The following is a 25,488-nucleotide window of genomic DNA, read 5'->3' as shown; positions in this document are numbered from 1 at the left end:
TTGAGCTGCTTTGTGTCATTATAGTCAAAAAGCCAGCCTAACTCAGTACTGGGGAGTTACTATTCCCAGGGCACCATGGAGTTAGTATGGTCAGTCCAGAGCAGTGACTGTGCTGCCCAAGCTTTAAAGCAGTCTCTCGGTTGCTCGCACTCGCCCTAGACCACTCACAAGCGAGTCCTATAATTGAAGGTCTCTAAAAAAAGTCTTATATGGTTTTGACCTGCCCTGAATGCATCTCAAGGGCAGGGTTACTATGCTTTAACTAAACATTTCACTTATGAATGCCTCTGCTGTTATCTAAGTTGTTGAGATCATGTTGAGGAGGGAACCCAGGGGAATGAAGTGAGAAGAGAACAAGACAAGAATGTGGAAATAATGGTGAGAGATAAAAAGAGTATTAAAACAGAACGGAGAAATCGAATGGCAAGAGATGAAGAGGGATAAAGCATGCCTGGAAAGGGGCAAGTCACAAAAGGCATGAAGAGGGAGGTTATTTTGGAGAATGCATTGAACCCACCTCCATTTCTATTTACAAGCTGATTCAGTAGTGCCTGTCATTCAGATCATGTCTCAACAGCAAAGGAATTGTTGTGAGAAGCAAACCATAAAACCAACAGGTGCAGAGAACATGCTGCTGCTGCTGTGTTTGGAAAAAAAAAAATTACAGGTCTCACATTTAACGTCAACTACAAACAGTTGAGGTGGAAGAAATTGCTGTAAGAATAAAAGCGAGCGAGCAAGCACCTATCCCTACAGTGGTTTGTTGTTGTTTTTTTTTTCTCAGCACATTTTCCATGCAGGATCTCTGTGTGTGCATGTGTGTGTGTGTGTATGTGTTTGTGTGTATTGTGTGCATTTGCCTTTTGGGTTTTTTTAATCTACCTCTACCTTTAATCTAAAAAAATCTGCCTTTTTTTAATCTACCACCCTATTTCTCACTGGTTTCTCTAAAGAAAGGTCTACTACTGAAAGACAGAATCTACCTTCTTTCTCTCATTATTTTAAATTATATATTGTGAGCTGCCTAGGGATTTCCTGGCCACAACTGTCCTATTCATTAAAATATTATTATTATTATTATTATTATTATTATTATTATTATTATAATACATTAATAAAACTGTGACTGCTGTGACTGGAAATGCGGAATGCCTCAGCCCACACATTCGGGGCAGCAGAGTGTGTCTGCATGCGAGGGAGCGCAGCTAACCTCACTAACCAGCACATCTTTAGCCTTTTCTACCGCAAACCGGTACAGATTTTATGTGAGCTGTGCTTCTCCAGCAGCAATAACAACAGTCACCAGGTGCCAAAATAATGCCGCCCCGCAACTCCCCGCCCTTTCGCCGCGCTTCCCGGCAAGCACCCACGCACCCGCATGCCTGCACGCCCCTCGGGCAGCGGGCAGAGGACTCTCGGCCGAGCCCGCCAGCCAACTCCAGAGGTAACGCGGCAAGAGGAAACCTCGCAAGAGCTGCAGTTAGCCAACTGCCATATGCCCTGACAAAGCTACCGACAGCAGCAGCGAGCCCAGGGAGTGCTTTTATCATTAGCCCCTCACCCAGCAGTGGAGGAAACTCATTTAGCCCCATGCTGGACTTTCATTAGGAGCGACTTGCATCAGATGGTCGCAGCGTTCTGGCACTGGTGTCGCCTGGTCCGTTGCTGGAGACGTGGCCATATCTCACCCCGGCAGGGATCCCCAGATTGGAGCGGCTCTTCATCGACAGATGCCAAGACAGCAGCAGTAGCGGCGACAAAGGCAGCTTGGCTTGGTGCTATCTTTTATGCTGGCATGTTGCAGCCCCAAACTTTTCAAAGGCGGCTTTTTACACACCGCTTATTCCTGTTAAATATAAGACATAAAGGCAGGGAGTCTGGATGGATGGGGAGAAATAAAGTAAAATAAAATATGCCTGAAATTATCACTTGAAGCTAAAGCAAGCAGCAGAGAAGCTGTCACTGACAATCATTATTTCTAACCTCGGGACTGTAATAAAAAATCAATGAAGCAGGAGATGTCAATATTCTAATAACAAAGATGTGATACCAGCACCCTCCCCTCCCAACATCCTAGCTACTTATGTTAAAACATACAAAAGCGGAAGCATGGATGTCAGAAGAGAAACATTTTTCTCTTTCCAGAAATATCCCACCATTTCAGGATCACTGTTTGTATTGCTTGCAGGAGAGGATTTTTGAGAAGGAGAGGTGAACTGAAACAGTGTTTTTTGACACTGAGCTGTCAGTTCTTTAAAGTCCATAGTGACTCTGTCTAACGTGACTAAAAAAAAACCCAAAACACCCCAAACCCACGAAGAAACAACAAAGGCAGCAAAGCACCTTGACTGTTTTCACAGCCTTCCTGCCTGCTTCCCAAACATGGATATTCGGTATTTAAATCTCTCACACTTTTTGCAGTAGACTACCTCACCGTGCAGATACTTTATAAACTGATATGGGCTAACAAAGAAAGCCCTAAATAAATCTCTTGATTTTATCAGCTTGTTTTAATGAACTTCTGTGTTTAATAGAAAACAAACACACCCAAAGTAAAAAATGAGGGTTTTTAAATCTATCATTTCCCCCCTTTACTTTTCTCATCACCATAGTAGAAGGCTGTCCCACACTGTTTAATGGGTTTGCCTTTGGGGAAGGCAAAATATTAGTAACTCCGTCTTACAGCTAGGGAACAAAACAGTAAGAGAGAGAGGAGGTCCTGGCTTCTTTGGTAGAAACTACAGCCCCAACTTACATGCAGAGGGGTGGATATAGCATGTGTGAAAGTTAGGTACTGTGGGGCACGGGACGAGGCAGTCAGGAAGCTGAGGTGGGAGCTTGGGGGAGAGGCAGCTAGCCTCATGTTAACTAAACCTGGTGCCTAACTCTTCCCCACTTCAGGTGGGGATCCATAGTCCATCAACCTCTTCTCTGACACTGCAGCTTTTCATTCCCAAAAGGGACCCATTCACCTTTCCATTAAACCAGTTTTATGCCAGTATAGCTCAACCGACATACAAACCCAATTGATGCGAAAGCACACCCTCGTTACACAGGCACGCCTAATGCCCACACCCCGACTGCAGCTGTGACCAGTGCCTGCAGCCAGGTAGACTCCATCAGGCCCCGCTGACCGAAAAATAAGGTATTTTTAATTCACGTTTTTTATAGCTTTTCTGTAAACCAGACACCGTTAAGGCAGACGGCAGGGCGGGCCGGCCCACGGCGCTGGTGACTTAGCATCGGCCTTTTGCCTGCCGCTCCTCTCTTCAGAAGAGATCACCCTCAAGAAGCAACCAGCAGCTTTGCTCATCCCTTTTATTTTATTTTCTTTTTCAAGCACACCCGTTGCAGAGGGCCGGCGGAAGGCGAGCACGACGCGACAGCCATGCCGACAGGGCTTTTGTGTGACCCGGCCGGCGGACTCCTCTCCCCTCCCCCGCCAGCGGGATACAAGCGAAACGAACAACAGCTCATGAATCCCCAGCGCCGGAAAACGAAGGCGCAGGGCTCCGGCCGCCGTGAGCGGTGCTTCGCGCCGGCCCTGCCCGCCGCCGCCGGCCTGGCCCGGCCTGGCCCTGCCGGGCCGCACCGCCTCCGCCGCCGGCCCCGCGCAGGTGGGCGGTGTTGAGGCGCCACCTACCGGGAGGCGGTGGCAGCGGCCCCTCCGAGCGGGGGGGCGGGGGTGTGTGGGGGGGTAGACGTAGGAATACATATATGTGCCCTTACGCACACGTACATATGCATATGCAAAAATTTAAAAAAAAAAATAAAAAAAAATAAAGCCCTTTTTTTCAGCAGAAAGACCCCGAGCCCTCCTGCCACCAGCGGGCGAGCCGTGCCTCGGGAGGATGCGGCGCTGCCGCCGGCGCTGCCGGCCTGCGCTGGGCCTGTCTGCGGGGCCGGGCCGGCAGAAATCTCACCGGCGTGAGAAATGGCAAAGGTCGGAGGGTTTTACAAAAGCGCCATCGCCGCCGCGTCAGGGGCTGGGCGGCGGCGGCGGGGGCGGGCGGGGTGGGGGGACGGGACGGGACGGACGGGCCGACAACACGGTTCCTGGTTTTAATTGCTTCCATTTGGCCTCTGCCTGGGTTGGGAGCGACGTGGACGTAACCGAATGTGTCCTGACCACAGGAAGGAACAATGTTAAACATTTTAATTACACGGGGAGTGAAACAAAGTAAAAGCAGAACAATGAAGACCAACTATAAAGAAAGAAAAGCTAATTAATGGAACATTAACATAAGAATTTAATGCAACCAGGCTGAATCTGGTTTGCAGCATGAGAAGAAAGAAAAAGCTCTATTGTCCTGAAAAGAAGTGAGTGCAACCCAGCACCCGGCGTTTTGTACACGGCACGGCTGCCGCGGCCTTGAGCGGGTAACTTCCAACGGAAAGATGCTTTTAGGATCTTTGGGAAGCTGTGAACCAACCTATCTAGGCTTGAAATCCATAGAAATGCCAAGCACACAGTCGTTCAACGTAATCATTAAACCTCCGTAAGCAAAGTGTAGCTGTGGGTATCTTCAAAACTACTCTTTAAGAAAAAAACACTTGCCACGGACCTACCTGTGAAATAAGACATGTTTTGAAAGGGGCCATCCAGTTGCCAGGACACAGTTTTCGCACACACGGTACTTGGTTATTCCTACATGCCAAACGTGGGCATTTCACGTGGCATGAGCGTCCAGTTGCCGCCGGAACCCGCTGTGGTCAGTGGAGAGGATGCAATGCTAACGCCAAAATTTGCCTTCTGCTCTTCTGTGGAAAGAGCCGTCCTTTGCCACTGACCACAGAGGGAGCCCAGGGAGACCACCCGGCTGGTTTAGCTGGTCAGCGTTGGGCTGCAGAGCAGCCACAAACAACTAATTTCCCTTCAAGCACCTCCGCTAACGTCTGTCCATCATGACAGTCATGTTCAAGTATGCGTCCCTCTCACTGCAACCCCAATTGATAGCAGATTGAAGTACAAAGCCTGTTAACTAGAAGGAGATTTTTCAGGTAAACTCTTTCCTATTCAAAGAATAATGCCTTTTTGGCTTTCCCACGTTAGCGTGAGGCATTACAACGTATGTGCATGAACAGGAGAGATGGAGGTCAGGTTAAGGATCCTTTGATTATGTGGCCCAAATGCTGTCTCAGCTTGCGTGACAGTTGGTGCTACGATGTAGTTTTCACTAAATTCCCTGAACTTTAGCCAAGTTTGCAGATCTGTTGATGACACTTAAGTAAATGCAAGCAAATCAAAGCATTTTCAGGGGAAAGCATTCACATGTCATGAGATACATATTTTAACCAGAAACTTGCAGGTCTTAGCAGACTGTGACTGGTTTAGTTAAGTTTCCATAAATCAAAGTAAATGCAGAGAGTATGAACATCAAAAACAGAATCCCACAGCCAGGTATGCCAGCACCTGGCAGCGCTGGCCAAAATTTGCAAAAAGGGATTGAAGGGCCTCACTTGGCATTTAGGACTTAATGTAAATTGTAATCATCCTAGTGGGGGTTGTGCCATTGCCTTTACTAGGAGACAAAGTCATCCTTTCTCTGGGGAGGCAGGAAATTAGAAGAGTCACCCTTAGTATAACAGGGAATACAGGGTTTCCTAATATATATTGCAGTCTCTTGAACAAGTAGTTGTTTTGTGTGTTGTTTTTTAAAGCAGCTAACTAGCTAGCCTCATTAAGTAGGTATACAAACAAGTCAATAAAGCAAGTAATATGTTATTGCATAGTTGTTTTTTAACCATCTTAATATGTATTTATGCTATGTATGTACATAGCAAATGCACTGCAGATTTGAGAATGTACGGCTAGTGAACAGTGAGAAGGTAAATCACAAGAAAGTGTCTCTGTTTAAATTATAGCTTACCTTTCCAAATTTCATTGTGATGTTTAGACCTAAATGTTTTCCACTGAATAGTAGGACTTTTTCCTAATGCCACTTCAGGAACAGATGTTAGGTTGTTTCTGCAACGGATGGACCAAAACTTGACGTCGTAAATGGTTTGGATGAATCTGAGCTGTATCTGACTTTTGTCCGATACTAGATCTAGGCCAGGGTTAAAGTAACTTTCCGCCCAAATCTACAAAACTTGCAACGTAAAAGCTGACTATCACCAAACTTTATAAAATTTTAAATCTAGAAACATATGTAGCTCTGATTCTTTCAACGTTATCATCCTAATGCACTGTGTCCGGATATGGGAGGAATCTTTAAGCAGTGGAGAACGATTTCATTAACTTTTTTGTGTCTCCCATCTTGTAGTTTATTGCATCATAAATATCTGCATTGTATAACATTCTATGTAAAACTCAATAAAACTTAATTAAAATAAGCCATTGATCAGGGAAACCAGAGTGAATACAGATGGCCAGATTTTTTCTGTTTCTACTGGAAATCTTAATCCACCAAAATTAATGCACTATCACAGAAGGCCTGCATTTGCTCTGCTGCTCTACATCTTCCAACCATATCTAAAGGCCATTTCAGAAATGAGACTAATTAACACAGCCCTTGTCTTTTCCTTTCCATCATCTGAATGAATGAAGGGGGATGTGCAAAGCTATTCAGAATTATGGCCTTGTCAGGAACATTTCTTATGATTCAGCATTGGAGGATATGCTAGTGAAAACAGATTTCAGATGAGCAGAGCTTGGAAACCCATTCTTCATAGGTTTGCCAGCTCCACCTTCCACTCTCCCAGTATCCACAAACTCTTCCCTCAAGCCACCCAGTGGAAGACTGCTTTGAGCATCCCTCTCTGCCAAGCACGCTTGAGAAGGTTGCAAAAGGCCAGACCAATTGTCCTGATGGCAGCAGGAGAAAAAACCCTGTGCTTCTCAGAGGAGCTGGCTCTGCATGTGAGCAAATGGCTGATACAAGACAAGCTGCTTTTGGGTGCAACTGCTACAGTCTGATGACAGCAGAGGCCAACTGCATGTAGCATTTTGATCTTTTTTCTCACCTATTAGAGGAAAAACATCTGTCTGCTAAATACTATTCTTCCTGGTATAGAAGATCAGACCAAGAAACACATCATGCCAGGATGGCTAGATGACACAACAGATCAATGTAGCAGACATAAAGATGATATTCACTGAAGTCCAAATGGGAGCACATCTGAAATCTGAAGTGCATTGCATCAGTGGACTCTTCTAGTGCTGGATTAAAGCTTTTGGGCCCAGATGGTCTCTTGCATGTAAGTATGCAAAGCAATATTCAAAAGGGAACAAACTTTCTTCCTGGAGCTGGTCATGTGCGTAAGCAGTAATTCCAATCACTCCTGGAGACCCTGTGGTATTAAAACCTTCCTTCTGGACCGAATCAGACCTTCACTTTATTTTCCACTGAGGATTATAACAATATTCACGTACAAGTATATCTGGTAGGGCAGAGGGCCTGGAATCACGTGACTGCAGGCAGTCCAGCCCTAACGAGAGGCTGTTCCAGGCCCCATTGGAAGCAAACTGTTTTGGTAGGTTTTTTTTCATTTTCCTTAGCACATGCTCTGTAGCGTAATGTTATCACAACCTCAAGGTATGAAAATGCAGCAACAATGGAGGCTCTGCAGTGGCTCCATGGAGGGTAATAAAATGCCAGCAGTAAGAAATGGGAGATACGCATGGAAGTATTCGTCTCTGGCCATTTCTGTTGACACCCAGTAGGACTGATGCATGAGCACAGAAGATGAGGGACATATGCAAGAGACTAGCCAGTATATCATTAATAGCTGATATATGTGGCATCTTCTCTTAGAAGACAGATGAGCAGAAGAAAGGTACTTAGAAATAGTTACCAACATTAGGGATGCAAGTAACAGCAGGTAAACTATAGCAAACAAAATATGCAAACAGTAGTGGTTAAGCTTGGTTCAAGTCCAGAAAAGGTAGAAAGACTATAGGGAATGTTATGCGCTGGAAAAGATGTCTGTGGTCTTCGAGGTTTTCTCTCAAATAGGCCATTGACCCTTGACCGTTAGAAAATGCCTTTCTTTTCTTCAGCCTAGCTCTGCTTCTGAAACTGATAATAGGCACTGAAGTTACAATACTGAGGAGAAATAACAGATTTGCAAATCCATTTTACCATCTCACACCTTTTAATGATGGGGAATAAATATAAGGGATGCAGTGAAGGCTGACATATTGTTAATACTTTTTATTAAAGTGGCACCTTCATTTTTATGAATGAAAGGTAGCAATGAGGCATGTGTGTATGTGTCCATGCGTGTGTGCATTTGCATGAGGCATCTGTCAATATCCCTTCAAGAACGACATACTGAATGGGCTTTCCAAGATGCTGAAATAATTCAGTGTGGTATTAAGCCCCAAAGCACCAAGTGATCACCACAGAGACAGATTCCAAACTTTTCTTTTAATGCATTAGAAGCGATTTTGCTACTAAGTATGCTTTCTTTACAATTTCCTAATAGAATAATTTAATTTGCATATTTCACAGAAAAATCAGGATATAACAGACCTGCCTTGAATGGTTCTAATTCTAACAGCTTCTGGAATTTTTTTATAGAGATCTGGAAGGATTTTGAATGCAATGTGGTTTTGTCAGAGCAAATGAAGGTACCTCTTAAATGATATTTGGCAGCTAGCATCACCCAAACATGCCTGTCATTCATGATTCAGAGGAGCTGTATGGATGAACCGTAGGATTCTTCCCATCCCCTTTCCTGGCTTCTCTTCATCCTCCATCTCTCCTCTTCCCTCCCAAAAGCCAGCCTTTGTCAGCTTGGAGATAGAGGTGTGGTTGTGGAAGTATGGACTTTCCATGGTCTACAGCTTGAGCCAAGCATGCAGTCTCAGGACTGCATAGATTTACTGTGAGGTTGAAAGGTCTTTAGCTGCCACACATTAGTATCAGCCGGTGTGATACGTGGTTGCACAGAGCTATGCATTTAAATGGGAACCACGGCTGCTCCTACAAGAGTCAGCAACCAGCATAGGGAAGGGGAACACTTCAATCTCAGGGTACAAGGAAAGCCAGGGAGGGATAGTCATTGCTGGTATGGACGCTAGGGTCCTACAGGCCGTGGGCTAATAGTGAACTGTGAGACACCTCAGTGAATTTCTGCTCTCCCGGAAAGCATGAGCAGCCAGAAGTTCCCATGTGTAATTCCTCCAGGACTCCACATGACATCTCAATGGGAATGAACAATAATTTTCAAAATGCAAAAGCTCTTGTCTGCCAAGTACTCAGGATCTTAGCGAGGTTTCATGCGGAACAGAAAGCCTACTTCTGAGGAAAAAAAAAAAGAAAACAAGAGAAAAGAGAAGAGAAAAGAAAAAAAGAGAGGAGAGGAGAGGAGAGGAGAGGAGAGGAGAGGAGAGGAGAGGAGAGGAGAGGAGAGGAGAGGAGAGGAGAGGAGAGGGAAGGGAAGGGAAGGGAAGGGAAGGGAAGGGAAGGGAAGGGAAGGGAAGGGAAGGGAAGGGAAGGGAAGGGAAGGGAAGGGAAGGGAAGGGAAGGGAAGGGAAGGGAAGGGAAGGGAAGGGAAGGGAAGGGAAGGGAAGGGAAGGGAAGGGAGGGGAAGGGAGGGGAAGGGAAGGGAAGGGAGGGGAAGGGAGGGGAAGGGAAGGGAAGGGAAGGGAAGGGAAGGGAAGGGAAGGGAAGGGAGGGGAAGGGAGGGGAAGGGAAGGGAAGGGAAGGGAAGGGAAGGGAAGGGAAGGGAAGGGAAGGGAAGGGAAGGGAAGGGAAGGGAAGGGAAGGGAAGGGAAGGGAAGGGAAGGGAAGGGAAGGGAAGGGAAGGGAAGGGAAGGGAAGGGAAGGGAAGGGAAGGGGGGGAGGGGAGGGGAGGGGAGGGAAGGGAAAGGGAAAGGGAAAGGGAAAGGGAAAGGGAAAGGGAAAGGAAAAGGAAAAGGAAAAGGAAAAGGAAAAGGAAAAGGAAAAAACCCGAAGCCTACAGAATTTGGGGCATAGTTGGAGCTTCTCCTTTAGTGTAAAAGTGATAGCAATGGGAGAAATAACCTGGGGAAAAAAGAGATGTATAGATAGCATGTAAATTCAGGACATAGTGATGAAAGCATCTCTGCATGTTTTTATATGGTTCTAATGAAAAACAATTGCTAATAAGAAGTGACTGGTTAAATTGTGTCAATGATGAGTCCTATTCTGAGTGTTCTGCTGAAGTCAGGCACTGTCTGAGGACAGCTGGAGCTCAGCCAGAATGTCATGACCGTGGTCAAGGTCATAGGTCCTCATGTGCCAAGCAATATAGTCTGGTTCCTAATCTTTACAAACTCTTTTTTTCCATGGGGAAGCAAACTGGAATATACTCAGTTGGACACGTTAGTATTTTTAATCCTTATCTCCTTTTGATATAAAAATAAAGCTACCACTTATTTTTTGTTTCATTATTAAGCCCTTGGTTTTTACAAGGATTTCAGAACTTGGCCTAGATTAGAAACAAAAATAGTAAGAGCTCCTTTTCACAAGAAATAAGATTTAAAGGTATTAGGGGGTATATGCCCTCCTTTTTAGCAATCAGCACGGGGAGTTCTTTTTTTCTGACCCTGAAAAAAATAAACTACAGTAGCTCAAAACATGGTTTTTGTTTCATTTTTGTAAATGACATTTGTAGTAATATTCCACTAACACAGAGGAGAGTCCTTTCACGGCCTTTTTCTGGCTAAAATTGGACTTGCTATGAATAGTTGGTAGGCAGCCCAGTGCAGGGGGATTGGACTGAATGTTGAGACAGGTGTATTTTTGGCTCAGCCACCGCCCCAGTATGTAATTGTGGTCTCTGCATCAGTTTTCCCTCCTACCCTGGATTGTCTGTTCTACTTAAGCAAAAGCTTTGAGTTTTAAGACATGACGTCTTACTATATATTTGTAAGTAGCCATACCCAAAACAATGGTTTGTACTTGAATCCTTATGCTCCGTCAGCACTGAAATAACACCAGCCTTTCAATGGTTGCCTCTTCAGAGGAGTTGGGCAGCTTTGACATCATGCTTTAATCTGAAATTGGGCTTTTTTTGGAGCTGTAACAGTCCAAACAGTCCAAATAGGAACAAACTATTATGTGTGGGCATGTGAATGCAGGAACAAATGGAAATGGCTGCATCCAGGAGTCTGGAAATCATTATGTTCCTGCCATCACAGGCAGCCACATTGTACAGTTCTTTTCAGAACCAGAGCCTCAGCTTGAAAGGCCACTAGACTCTCCAGACCTTGCAGAAAACAAAACCTGGCTGTTTTTTTGGAGGTTCCTGACGGTTGTGATTCCACGTCCTGAGCCAGTGCCACTGCTGACTGTTCAGTGGCCTCATCAGTCTCCGACACTGCTGTCAGCCAGTTTCCCTTCCATTCCTTGGTGCTGGCAACCACATTCTGATGCAAGACTAAATCTCTCTCCTCAGTGACAGTGTTTTTTGGAAACAGAAGAAGTGCCAGACAACATCAGACCAGCGGCTCAACTACTGTAGCACCTGCTCTCTGGTACTCTGGCATGGAAGTAGTTCTCATCTTGGTCTCTAAGTTAGAAGAATTAAATGTTCACGCCCAGCTTTGTGTGGTTTTATCTGTCTTTCAGAAGAAAGGTGCAAAAGTTTTGCATATTCTTATTACTGTTCAGAGAAATTTCCTCTTCAAATTCCATGTCTTCTGGGCCTCATCGCTTAGGCACATTTCAATCTGAGGTGCATTTATTATCTTGCAGTTCAACCAGGGGCTCCCTTCTCCTTGCACTACGAGACACTCAATCTAACTCCTCCCAACCTTTCCCTATGAATATACACTATGTTCCCTAGTCTAATTTTAAAGGGAAAAGTTTATTTTCTCGTTAGATGTCTGAGTTACCTGAGACCTGCCATCATGATCCTCTTTCTTTAAATATTCTTTAATCCTGCAATATCCTTTTGAAGTATATGACCATATACAGCAGCTGAGATCAGGCATTGCTAGTGATTTATGTAATGACATTCCATTATTTCCCATATTACTGTCCAGTCCATCTCTAATTCACCCTGGCTGCTTTTTATACACAGATAAAGCAAAATGGCAATACTGAGCATTGCTTTTCTAGCAATTGTCTGGGTTTGTTTTGTGTCTCATATAGTCATTATTAAAGGCAATACGTGAAGCCTAGTGAGTTTCAGAAAGCCCAGTTTAGTACTCATATATTTGTTTCTGTAGACATGAAGAGTCAGCTTGTCCACAGACTCAGTTTTGCTGCACAAGGCTGGATTGTTGCACGGGGAACACCTCTCTCCTGCTCCTTCTCTTCCTGTGCCTTCTGTGAGCAGGGAACAAAGGTAACCAAAGGACTCCCCATCCAAGGGAGCGTGGAGTCCACTTGCCCACAAAAGGCCCTGGAGTTATCAAACACCCTGCTTCTGTAAAAGATGCCAGGCAAGCCATTTATATAGTAAATAGCCTGCCATGTCAGGTCAAGCAACACACCCTCTACAAACACTTCAGAGATGGACTTTCTGACCTGGTCCATACTATAGCTGCAGCATGCATTTGCAAAAAAAAATTCTATTCAGACGAGCTGGCCAAGTGACCTGTGGCAACACTTGTCATGACCAAATTCCCTGGATCTAAACCACATAATATTTTTGCTATCCCTCCCCCATTGGTATCCCTTAGAAAATATGTCTTTTTTTTATGAACTCAGCCAATCATGGCAAATAAGTTCTTTTTCCTTCTCTTCATCCAATCCCATCTCATAACGTGGCTGATTCACAAGTAAATAAAGTAATCCCAGCTACAATTGCTACTGTTGCCTGCTCATTCATTCCTAGATTTTTACAACATAAAGGGCCATTTGCTCACCTTACCTGGACATGAAAAAAACCATGCAAATTGCCTCCAGTTGACAAAATGCATCAAAAAAGTGAAAGACTCACAGAAAGACTGGTTTATCAGTAGGTCGGAAGAGAAAAGATAGCTGCTTTACTTTTATACTGAAAAAATGTATGTGCTGTCTAAACAGACAATTTAACCTGCTCTTGAACTTCCCATAAATCTCCATATACCCTGCATCCACATGTGAAAGATTCTGGTTGCTTCATGTTTGAATTCCTGAGCTTAAACTTTGGTCTTCTGGGACAACAGGGCTCAAGCCCAGGAGCCTGGCATTCTCTCTCTTCCCACGTCCACATAAAAAGCAACTGGGACTCCGGTCTTGCGCTGGAGACTCTTAACTGCTCTGCATGCATGGAGAAGTGAGTCCCAGAAGCAAAGCTGATGGAAATAAACTATTCTGCCAACTGTGCACAAGAGTTTAGTGCCCAGTCAACTGTGCGGCGCAGGTGCATGCCTGCCTACAGAAGGTGAGCTTGAGAGCTGCAGACCTAGCCAGTAACAAGGAAAAGAGTCAAACAAAAAAAGCCTTTCAGGCCTCACATTTTTTTTTCATAATCATAATGTAGTTGGTTTCTCTAGAGAAACGGAACTATTTGCCTCTTTCTCCTCAATGGTTAAAACTACATTTCTTGGGAAAGGCTAATAAACTGAACAATAGAACCCTGGAGCCTGCAGAGGTTGGGTCCAGTTCGTACAAAGAGAAAACAAAAAACAACCCCAAAAAAGGCCGCCTTCTTAAATTTGCCACAACAACCTCATGCCTAGAACCGCAAGAGGAGGCCCACACATAGTTCGGCCATTAATTACGATTTTTGCATCCTTTTGGTGGTATTTTTTGATGACAGGAGCAACTGGGGGAAATCAGAAAACGGAGTTGGGGACCATTCTGAGTCACTTCTTGCTTTCCCTGTCTCCTCTCAGGGATTGGCAGCCCCTGGACTTATCTCTGCAATTTCCTGAGCATTTTCCATGAAGTGCTGACTTGCAGTCGGCAGTCTGTATCACTTAGAGCAGTATTCAGCATCACAAGGGATCAGATCCCATAGCTGAATCCAGCCAAGCTGGACTTACAACTTGTCAGCAGTAATCCACTGTGAGCAAGGTGACAGAGTACCAAAGATCAGCATGGCTGGATGGTTGGCACATGTGTCCCACATTTTTGGGGCACATGTATGACCATGTGTTACATTAATACACTCTGACTTAGTCTTACGGTAAAGAACTATCAGCCTCATTCAATCTATTCATTGTGGTTGAGTGCTCACTGATTATCTGTAGGAGTGCAAATACAGCTGTTTGTTAGACATGAGACATTCATTTAGCTCTCTGTATTGTCAAATACATTATTAGCTAATTTATAGTAGGAGAATCTTTACCTCCAGTATGTGTGATGAACCTCATCTGAACCTATTTTGTGCCTATTCTATGCCTCAGCTTGCTCTGGGTAATGGGTAGTGATGTGTGCGAGCCAGAAAGAACTGCTCCTGACTTTCATAAACATACTGAGCTTCCAAGAATGGCAATTAAAAAAAGAAATATGCATTAATTAATTTCTAATTTCTTACTGGTAAATGCAATGTATTTCATGTTGATTAACAAAGACACAATGCCCGTGAAATCCCACAAAAGCATTTTTTCCCAATCGTGTTTCAGAAAATAAATTTGCTTTAATACTTAGTGTTAGAAACAGCTCAAAATCAGACATGACAGTCCTAGAAATCCTAAATCCGAATTTCTCTGAAGGGATTTCATCTCAGTTTCATATTCAGCATTATTTCTCACTGGTTTATTTGGTGCACATAAAAGTATTCATTCATTGCCGTGCTTAATACAGAGAGTGGTGAGTAGCTGGATTTTGAACCAACTTGTCATTGCTGAAAATGTCAGGGCCACTTCTTCAATAGTCATTGAAATCCTTAGTTAAACAATGACAGATGTATAGCAAACAAGCAGTCAAAGAAAAGCATGCCTTATGTTGATGAAACGGTACATAACATCACCTCCCTGTGAGGACAGTGCTTACTGTCTTTAAAGAAATCACTCAGATTTTTCAGGTTTAAATAGAAGATGTGTGAAAGGCCATATCTTTCCTTTTCCATCTAGGTGCCACAGGATATGGGAACCCACTCAAACCTCGCAGTTAGGGAAGGATTCAGGTCAACTGGAGAGAGGCCAGGAGAAAGCAATGAGGATGACAAGAAACCCGGAGCACATGGGCTGTAAGGAAAGACTGAAAGTCTGATGGTGGTCGAAAGCAACAGCTAAAGAAAACTAGGGGGGAACATGATAACAGTCTGGCTATTTACAGAGGAGTGAAAAACATCTTTTCATGTCTACTGAGGATAAAGGAAGAAGTAATTTCAAGTAAGAGAGACTTAAGTTTAGACTGCAGGGAAAAAAATTCTTGTGATAAAAGTAACGAAGCACTGGGAGACATTGCCAAGAGAAGCTGTTGGATTTCACCTGTCAGTGGAGATTTTTAAGAATGCGTTGGGAAGATGCCTTAATGTAGGTATAGTTGTTCCCATCAGAAAGGTGGAAGGACAGACCAGGTGTTCTTCTGAAATACAGGACCCTGAGATGCAGCCTATGTTCTATGCTTCTGTTATAGCCATTGTTTTTATGGTCTGGGAGTAAATTAACTAGCTTTAGACCTGAAGATTTTGGAAGAAAAAAAATCTTACTTTTTTCATATTTTTCCCCCCTTTGCTTTTAAATTTTTCTCCTCTCCTCTGTTCTTTCCTTTTGTATCCCTTGAAAATGGAATGCTCTTTGTCTCGCTGCTAGATTAACCCTCCATAATCCTTCTCCTGTATCTGTGCAAAGCTACGCTCTTTTTTTCTTGTATGTTTCCAGAGTGTGCCCCTGCAAAGTTATACTAAACGCTTGCTTGACTGTGCATTGGAATTACCCAGTTTGCAATGACAGAAGCAGTTCTGGTCCTGCAGAAGATGTCAAGATTTGTTCCGAGCTTCATCCCCAAATTAGCAAAAGCAAAACTTTTATTATATGCAGCCTCAGCTACCTTCAACATGGCAGTTAAAGAGGATTGTCTCTTACTGAACTGCGGTGGATTATTTTAAAAATCAGTCATATGCAAAAACTTGAAGCTATCTGCTGCTCTTCCAGAAGACCCCAGAAGTTTTGTTATACATTTCAATAGCAGTAGGGTTATTTCATTGTACTGGGAAAAGATTATTTACCCTCCTTTTTTTTTTTTTCTCTTTGCACGACAGTTCTCATAGAATACTAAATAATGCCAGCAGGATTTAAAATTAAATTCAGAATTATTTTAATTACCTTAAATGTTTTACTTTTTTTCAGACTAATGCATAAATAGGATCTGCTCAAACATGCCTAGCAGGATGCATTTAAATGCTTCATGCAGACAGGCTGTTCCCTGCTTCCTTGTTTGGTTTGGTTTTCCCTTTCTTGTTTAAAAAAAATCTGGTAGTGAATGAATGAAACATAATTATGCAAATATGCTAAATCCAGTTGACAGGCAGGATGCAGGCAATGCTAAAGCAAAACTGGTAAGCTGAGGGCAACATCCACATTTCATTATTTATTAGGGGCCAGATATGAAAAGGCATTTCAGCACCCAGAGAGACAGTCAGTCAGCAATATTTACAAAAACACCTAAGCGAATTAGGTGCATTATTCCTGCACAATTTTACGGATGGCAATGTGGGTAAATTAGCGAGTGAAATTAGTAAGCGGTGGCACTCCAAACTAATCTGCTTTATGATTCAGCAATCCTATGCGTTTCTCTGGACAGAAATCCCAAATGCAAAACAACTGTCAGACTTATGCATACATCCACACTAATTTGTAAAAATACTGTATGCTGTATGTAAAGAAAGAACATTTTGTACAGTATATAGAAACTCTACTAGTGACAGTTTTACCTGTTCTTATTGAAATGCTATAGGAAATTATCGATCTTGAGCTATAATTTCAGTGGTAAAAACCAAAAGTTTTTTTCCAAGCGTCTCTGCAAAGGTGTGTCATAAATCAGGGCAAAGAGAACATGACAAAAGACTTACATAGCATTTCTCTCCTGGATGGGACTGAAGAAAAAGTAAAAAGAAAAAGCAATGGGACTATTGTTTCTATATGCAATTTATGAAAGACCTGTTGTTTTTGACACAGCTACTTACAGATGCTGACGTTTGTAAAGGGATTTAATCACAAGAATTACATCATAAGGATGTAAGCCTTCATATGGTGAGCGAGGTTGGTAATTATGAATGAATGGAGTGAAGGATTCCAATCAAAACAAACCCTAAACTTTGTCATTTTTAGCAGCTTGCTATAAAACTCACACAACAAATTTGTGCTGGGTCCAGTCTACTGAATAGTCACATTACTGACTTGGACAATGGATTAAGGAGTACACATAAAACTGGCAGATGGCATCTTTCTAGGAGGGATCCCAAGCACTTGGGAGGACAAGATTAGCACTCTCAGCGATCCTAAAATGTTACTGAAATAATCCAAAACTAACAATATGAAATTCTAAGGAGACCTATGCTTGGGAAGGAAGAAAACCAACTGAAAATGTAAGATGGCTAAGCAGAAAAAAATCTGGCAGTAATGGTGAATTAAAAAATCCTAATGTTTGAACACTGTGCTGAGTAAAAAGGCCAGTTAAGTGGCATGCCTGTTGTGGTTTAATCCCAGCTGGCAACTAAGCACCACACAGCCGCTCGCTCACTCCCCCACAGTGGGATGGGGGAGAGATTGGAAGAGTAAAAGTGAGAAAACTTGTGGGTTGAGATAAAGACAGTTAATAGGTAAAGCAAAAGCTGCGCGCACGCAAGCAAAGCAAAACAAGGAAACCATTCACTACTTCCCGTTGGCAGGCAGGTGTTCAGCCATCTCCAGGAAAGCAGGGCTCCATCATGCATAATGGTTACTTGGGAAGACAAACACCATCACTCCGAACGTCCCCCCCTTCCTTCTTCTTCCCCCAGCTTTATATGCTGAGCATGACGTCATATGGCATGGAATATCCCTTTGGTCAGCTGGGGTCAGCTGTCCCAGCTGTGCCCCCTCCCAGCTTCTTGTGCACCCCCAGCCTACTCGCTGGTGGGGTGGTGTGAGGAGCAGAAAAGGCCTTGACTGTGTGTAAGCACTGCTCAGCAGTAACTAAAACATCCCTATATTATCAACAGTGTTTCTAGCACAAATCCAAAACATAGCCCCATACTAGCTACTGTGAAGAAAATTAACTCTATCCCAACCAAAACCAGCACAGTGCCATAAGTAATAGATGGAGTTCTTTATTCTGTCTTGTGCAGCAGTAATAGGGCTTCAGCTAAAATACGCAGCCTAGCTTTGAGCATGGCGCTTTAAGAAAAGATGCAAACAAACTAGAGTGCAGGCAAGAGCAGAAACACTGCTAAGAGGTTTAAAAACATGACAGAAGGTGAAAGAAATGGGATTGTTTAGTTTTGAAAAGAGAAGACTGAGGAGTAATTCAATAACCATCTTCTAATATATAAAAAGATGTTAAAAAGAATGGTCATCAGTTACTCTCCATGTTCACCCAACGTAGGAAAGAAATCACTAGTTTAATTTTTCAAAAGGGAGAAAGAGGTTAGATGAGATTAAATAAGATTAGATTAAATTAGACATTAAAGAAAAACTTTCCAGCTGCAAAGGTTGTTAAGGACTGGAAGAGGCTGCCTAGGGAGCTTCTTTAACGTCATAATCGAAGGCTTCTATGAACAGATTAGACAAGGATCAGATAGATGGTCTGAGTATATTTGACCTTCTCTCAAAGCTGGGAGTTTGACTAGCTGGCTTTCAAAGATGCCCTTCATTCCTACATTTCTATAATGCTATCGGTAAATCACTTAGAAAATAATATTCTTAAATTATCCTAAATCCATAGTTATTTTTTTAAGTAACTCACTTTAAAAAAAAAAAAGATTCAATGCATTCAGCAACTCTTATTGATCATGTCAATGTCAGATAGCTCATTTTTACCTTTCTCAGAAAATGAAGGGACAGTTCATCTCCCTTTGAAATAAAAGGCATGATTTGTATTGATTACAAGAGGAGATTCTGTGTTGTTCAGGATCGAGATTTGTTGTGTTTCATCACAGAGAAGTGCACTTGGACTGCCATTAGACTTGTAAAAATTGCAAGTCAAAGTTAGCAGGACTGGCTCAGGGAATACCTATTAAATACATACACCATTATTTGTCCATCAGTTATATGTCCATTTTAAATATTATGATACGTAGGTGGGATGCTGTCAAATTAATTTGTTTGCGTGTAGAATTTTCAGAGGTATTTCTAAAGGGACTATATATAACCTTGTCACTGAAGCATTGTATCCTTTTAAACTCATGCAGTGGAATAGCATTTTCAGCTAAGCAAATTCTTTAACTTGCACTGTTTGTGATTGCTGATGCCAAAAATCCTGCTAAGGAAATAACCTTATCTGAACCTTTGTGTCATGACAGATGCTTTGCAAAGATTAACACGTCTGTAATCTACGTGCAAGCCATTCGGTTTGACAACAGTAAGGCTTGAAGAAGAAAACTTTTCCCAGGTGACTATGTGCTTTAAATAGACATTAGTAGGTAACATGTTGTAAATATTACAATTACACACAGTTCAAAGGGAGTCAAATAGCCTTTCCTTTTAACACTCAGTCAAGTTAGTTATTCCTAAAATTAAAGACAAATCTTCTGGCTGTTCTTCAGACATTGAAACGATCTGCCATGTAGATACCGATAGGCAGTTACAAGTGGGTAACAATAGCACCATGCAGATCCATGGCAAGAGATACAGCAGCCTGCTAAAAATTAGGTTTTATGTCTGTGGCTTTTTCAGATCAAGAGCTGCCTCTCCCTCCTTTCTCCCTGTCTTGTCCTTCTCATAGCTGCTGCATTCAGATCACTTTTACAATAACGATGTTCTCATTGTGAGCATGTGTTTGAAACCTTACTTATACCTTATAGGCTAATGATTGGCTTTGCCCCGCCGAACATGGAGGTGTCAGTAGGTATTAATAATACTGTGAAAGAGATAACAGTATTTCCATAAATTGACCTTCTCTGATGATGACTTCACCCCATTTTCTTCAGTTCAGTTTAATGACTTGAGGAGTGCTCGGTGATGAAACCATTCCCAAGCATAAATTATTCACCACAGGAAAAAAAGAAGTTCCATTTTGCAATTTTCCATCAGTGACTGAGCCTCTGCAGGTGAATTGTCTTCAGAGGCAGAACAATCCTTCTGACCCTCATAAACTTATTCCCACCCTTTTTTAAAACGAGATAACAAAAGAAAAAAAAAAAGAGTAAATAATAAGTAGAATAAACCTTTTCTTCAAAATAAATGTTGACCCATCCATTTCTGCTCTCAAAAAAATGTATACATGTATAATGTAGAAGAAAACCCCTCTTTTAAAATACTTTTACAGTAGCTCATTAACAAGGAATTTCATTTAAAAGATACAAATAGGAAAGATCAAAGGGCTGGACTAGAACCAACATGACCATAAATATTTTAAATGCTTGACATTACATACCAGACACAAATAAACATAGAAGCAAATTATAGCTTGTATTTCTAAAGATAAAAATATATCTCATCTTCTTGTTAGTATTTGCATATTCAGTACTAGCTCTTAAGCTAAGTTTCTGAAAGGATGATTTTTCTAGTATCTCCCCGTTGCTTGTTGTATCATACCACCACATTCAACTGGAATTCGATGTAGAGAAAAAAAATCTCAGCCTTGTTAGAGGAAGAATTTTTCCAGGTGGGATGTGCAGGTATCAGCTGCCCTTCCCTGGTGTTGTTCCTGACCCGCTTCCTTGACTTCTTAGATCTGCTGGAGGTGGTGGGGTGGAACCATCCTACTGCTGGACAGCACTGTCTGCCACTGTCAGTGAGGGATGTGCTCGGTGATGAGCCATAAACTCTCAGCCAGCTAATGAGAATGGGCACCATACAGGGGAGCCTGTTTGCAGCTCTGAGAGATGCTTGGTATCAATACAATGCCTATCTTCCGATTATTTTTTTTTTAAAGGTACGTTGCAGCCTTAGCAGATTAAAAGTGTGCACCTTTGGGGTACAGCAAGGTCTCTTAAAGCGTGTACACTGTCATGAATGAAAACTAGGCTTCAATTTATGCTGTGTAGAGGGTCAAAGAGCAGAGTTTTCATACTCTCAGCACAACTTGTTCTTATAATAAGCCAGTACAGGATGGAAATTTTGCAGAGATTTTTGTAAATTACTTTCCCATTTAGGCACATTAAAACACCAAAACATTTCCTTTCCTTTTCAGATGTACCCTTTCAAAGATATTCCTTTCCCTAATGCTATTGGGACACTCATTGTTAAGCCACAAGACAGAAGGTATGATATGAGGAAATAAAAGGAAAGCTGTTGTATATATGCACCATAATCTTCTGATATTCAAGGGAATGTAATCTTTTATTAGGAACTACCTGGCTGCTCCAAGAGGTCCCAAATTATGAAGTTCTAAATCAAATCTGGAAGACCATCATATTTTAGCAATTTGATGGATTTCCTCTTGCCTTTTACCCTTATTACTGTGTAACTGCACAGAAGTTGTAATTTCTGAAGAGTCCCAGAATGGTAAATGCAGTTCAGATCTGGGCACTTGCTGGTTTCTGCACTTTGAAAGGTAATTGAATAGGAACAAGTACAAGTGCAATTGAATATGTAGGCTAGAGGCACTAAGTTGCAGCCTCAAAGAGGTCATGCTGAAATGAATTTTTAAAAAGGACTATAAAATTGCATCTAAGATAGATGGGGTGCAAAAGCAATATTTAAATGAAATTGTTATGGATATAAGTCACTTGCCAGGCATTCTAACTATTTCCAACATAAAATATGTTTTCACTTCATATATAAAACATTGTTATTATTCACATCCTGTGTCATGTTAACATATTAAAACTTAAATGTTTAATGCATATATTAAAATTTTGTGTCATCATTAACACCGCTGATGAATACCCTTTAACAAAAATAATGGAAAAGAGATGTCAGGGCAGATAATTTTTACAATTAGAAGAAAAATATGTAACTTAAAGTGTGATAAGATAAAACCGTTTAATTCAAAGTTTCACAGTCCTCTCTCCTTGCTCATGGGAATCCAACTGCCATTTGTTTTCCTATTAAATGACATTTCAAATACTTTATTATAAACATAAATCACATCTCCTTTTGAGAAGGCAAATGACAAACTAAATTTGAGTTCTGACTTGCATTTCTATGCCCTACCCAAGACTAAATAGATGAGCAGTTGCTTTATAGATTGTATTTGATGGATAAACAAAGAGAGGCAGTAGGTTATGGAAAACATGTCACTTGGAACTGACATCTGCCCTCATAATTCATGAGTGTCTTACCCTGCCGTGTCACCTCCGCAGACATCAGCTCCCCATCCTGGTTCATAATGTCCAGGGGAAGAGATTTGGTCTTTTTTAAAGTAAAGCTGCCTCTTGTAAAATGCATACTTTTCCTTAATGGGGCATGTTCTGTTTTGTGTGGTCAGGTAGGTGGTGAGAAACGCCCTCGATACCAGGATGGGGTGTGCAGAACGATGTATAGTTGCATGGGAGCAGAAGGGTGTTGGCACAGAGATGTGATCAGAGAAAGCATGCGCAGGCTGCCCTTTGTATGAGAATGCCATAGTATGGTCGAGACTACTCCAGTGAGAGAGATGCCACTTGGTATGAGATCACACTGCAGGTCAGACCTCGGAGAGCTGGTGCGTGCTGGCTTTGCGATCCCTTTGACCTGCCGTTGGTTGTGCTAGGCAGTTTCCTAACCAGGAGTGATCGGGCACAGGTGAAACACCACCAGCCACACAGTAGTCATACCACACGGTCCCAGCTTCTTGGTCGTTGGGCGTGTTTAAATTGAACAGAGTTCAATTTCTCTCCCAGTGAAATTTTTCTCCATCAGCAGTGACTTCCTTCCCAGCCAAAGCACGCCCGCCTGACATGCAGGAGGTGTTGGTGATTGCAGTCCATCAACACTTCTCCCATAAACCCACACAGACCAAATGCACACACAGGTGCCACCAATGCAAAAATCTGATCATCACCAGCAGGGTGATAAATCTGGGCTAGGTAGTGTAAGCTTGTGACATGGTTAGGTTTGTTTGTACCACTTCTAGAGATGCTCTTGGATCCCACTGAATTTACCTGAATTCGTGAAACAGGGGTTCACTAATTAAGGCTTTACAAATGGAGAAAGGAAATCAATTATCTTAATAAAATAGTTGAAACCTACAAGATGCAGCATATTCACTCAGAAATCCCTAGCATTTACACTGCAGCATTTCCAGGTCTTACATTTTTATTACCAGTTTTATAAAGATCAGGGTATTTGGGTATTTTTTTCCCCCAAAAAAATTCTTACAGTCAAGTGGTTAAAAGTTAATCTCTGCTTTCATTTAAATATGGTCCATTTCTTGGCCATGCAGCTGCAGAGAAAAAATTAAGGATGTGGCTTTTAAGGGTCCATGGTCCACAATCAAAAAGATAAGCAAATAAAACTTTAAGCTTTTTTTTTTTTTTTGGTAAACTTCTTGGGTTTTAATCCACTTTTAGTATTTTGTGACCTAACTCAAGATTTTTGAAAGCCTGACGTTGGTGATATCAGTGCTTTTGTGGTGTAGAGATATTGTCAGCACGTATTTGGAATTACCTGCATAATTCATTCATGAGTAATACATTCAGCCCAAACACATACTGAAAAAATCCTTTACCACATCATTCATTTTTATTTAGGTGATGTGTGTTTATGAAGTATAATGAAGAAACACTACCCTCTCCCCATCTTGCAAGACCATAGCATCCTTTTTTGTTTCACCTGTAACTGAGTGAGAGAATTAGTTTAGCCTGATTATTAGCCAAATTAATTGTAATGGGGAAGAGAGTGTCCTGCTAGAACAGCAAGAACAACCTTAATCTCACTCTTTTTGTGATGCAAATCAATAAATGGGTTTAAATATTTGCTTTCTGCCTAGTATTTCTCTGTCTTCCACTAGCACAAGATGACTTAGGAACAGCTGTTTAATGATATTTATTTCACATAGATAGATTAAAAAGCAAGAGAGCTTTGTAAGACTTTAAAAATTCCCGGGCATAACTCCCATTTTAGGAGTTCACTTTTAAAAAGCTATCCCTTAATAACTTTGAATCTTTCCTCTGTCACTTAAAGACCTTTTCCAGTTGGATCTTTCTTAGAAAAGTCAAATCTTGGAATGATTTTGTTATTGTTTTAGGTTTTAGGAACATCAGGAATATTAAATTTGTGCTGGTGAAGTTTGGCTTAAAAAATAGGTATCTTAAGTCAGCTAATGTGATGCTGATGTTCACGATACCTTAAAAAAATCTACAGCAACAACCAAACAAGAAGTATGTAAGTTTTTCCTCATCTTTTCTGGGATCAGTTGCCTTAATGTTAATCGATTTGAATTTAAAAAAAAGCATTTTTCTGATGAGCAGAGGATGGAAGCAATCTTGAAAGAAGATTGTTTCTGATTGAATTCCATGACATAGAAAATGATCTACCAGTAGGTAAGAAAAGAGGAATATTCAGTTCTAATAACTAATGATGAAAATGCCAGGAAATTTTTAAAATACCCTGACGTGTAGCAGAAAACATCAGATTCAGGTGAATCTGATGAATTCAAGGAATCAGATTCCTAATTACATTTACTGTACTGTTTAATATATAATTTTCTGGCACTGAAATCATTTAAGGAAAAAAAGGCTACTTTCTATTAAAAACCCCTCCATCTTGTAAATATCCATTTTAAATCAATTATGCATAAATTAGTAATTTTTTAAAAATAAAATCTTCAGAAAATATATCCTTAGGCTTTGCAATACAAGTGTTGTTACTCCTATAACAATTTCTCTGGAAGTAAGTTAAATTACAATTGTCTTTCACCCTGTAATACATCTAAAAAGGCACATCTAAAATGTAATTTAAATGTCTAAAAAAAAGGAAAAATAATACCTGAAGAAGTTATGGCAGATTAAATAAAGTTATGTTCATACAAAAGAAAATGCAGAAAATAAGACTGCAATTTTCACCTAAGTCTTAGAATATATATTTTAGAAACAAAAAGGCTTGCATTAAAATGCTGAATTAAAAAAAAGAAAACATGGTGAAGCTTATAATCATGATATCACCATGAAAACGAGGTGAATATATCAGGAAAAAAGTTAACTGTTACACAATTTCACATACTCATGTCTATTTAGGAAAAAGTTAACTGTTATTTGAAATATAGTAGGTGCACATAATTAATGACTGAACAATCATGCACATGCATGAAGGTATAGTGCAATTTCAACTTCATAATGTTTCGTCCTGAGATGTTAATAGGGTAGCTTTAAAAAGAAATCAGGCAGCCTTTGAGTATACATATTTTTCTGGAGCTTTTATATACTAAAGCAAATAATATTCTAAAAGTGGATTCCAAAGGACTGTAAGGGAGATACGATCACCATATCTTATTGAATTGGGTTATGTATTCCCTTAGATTGTCTTGGAAAATCCCAGTATACATGACAGTACAGCTTAAAACAACTGCTGCTTTATCCCTTGCACTACGAACAGATACCTACTGCAGTCAGTGCTGACTACCAAAGTTG

The sequence above is a fragment of the Aptenodytes patagonicus genome, chromosome 2, assembly GCF_965638725.1.
Source record: "Aptenodytes patagonicus chromosome 2, bAptPat1.pri.cur, whole genome shotgun sequence".
NCBI lineage: Eukaryota > Metazoa > Chordata > Aves > Sphenisciformes > Spheniscidae > Aptenodytes > Aptenodytes patagonicus.
This window is presented reverse-complemented; position numbering follows the sequence as displayed.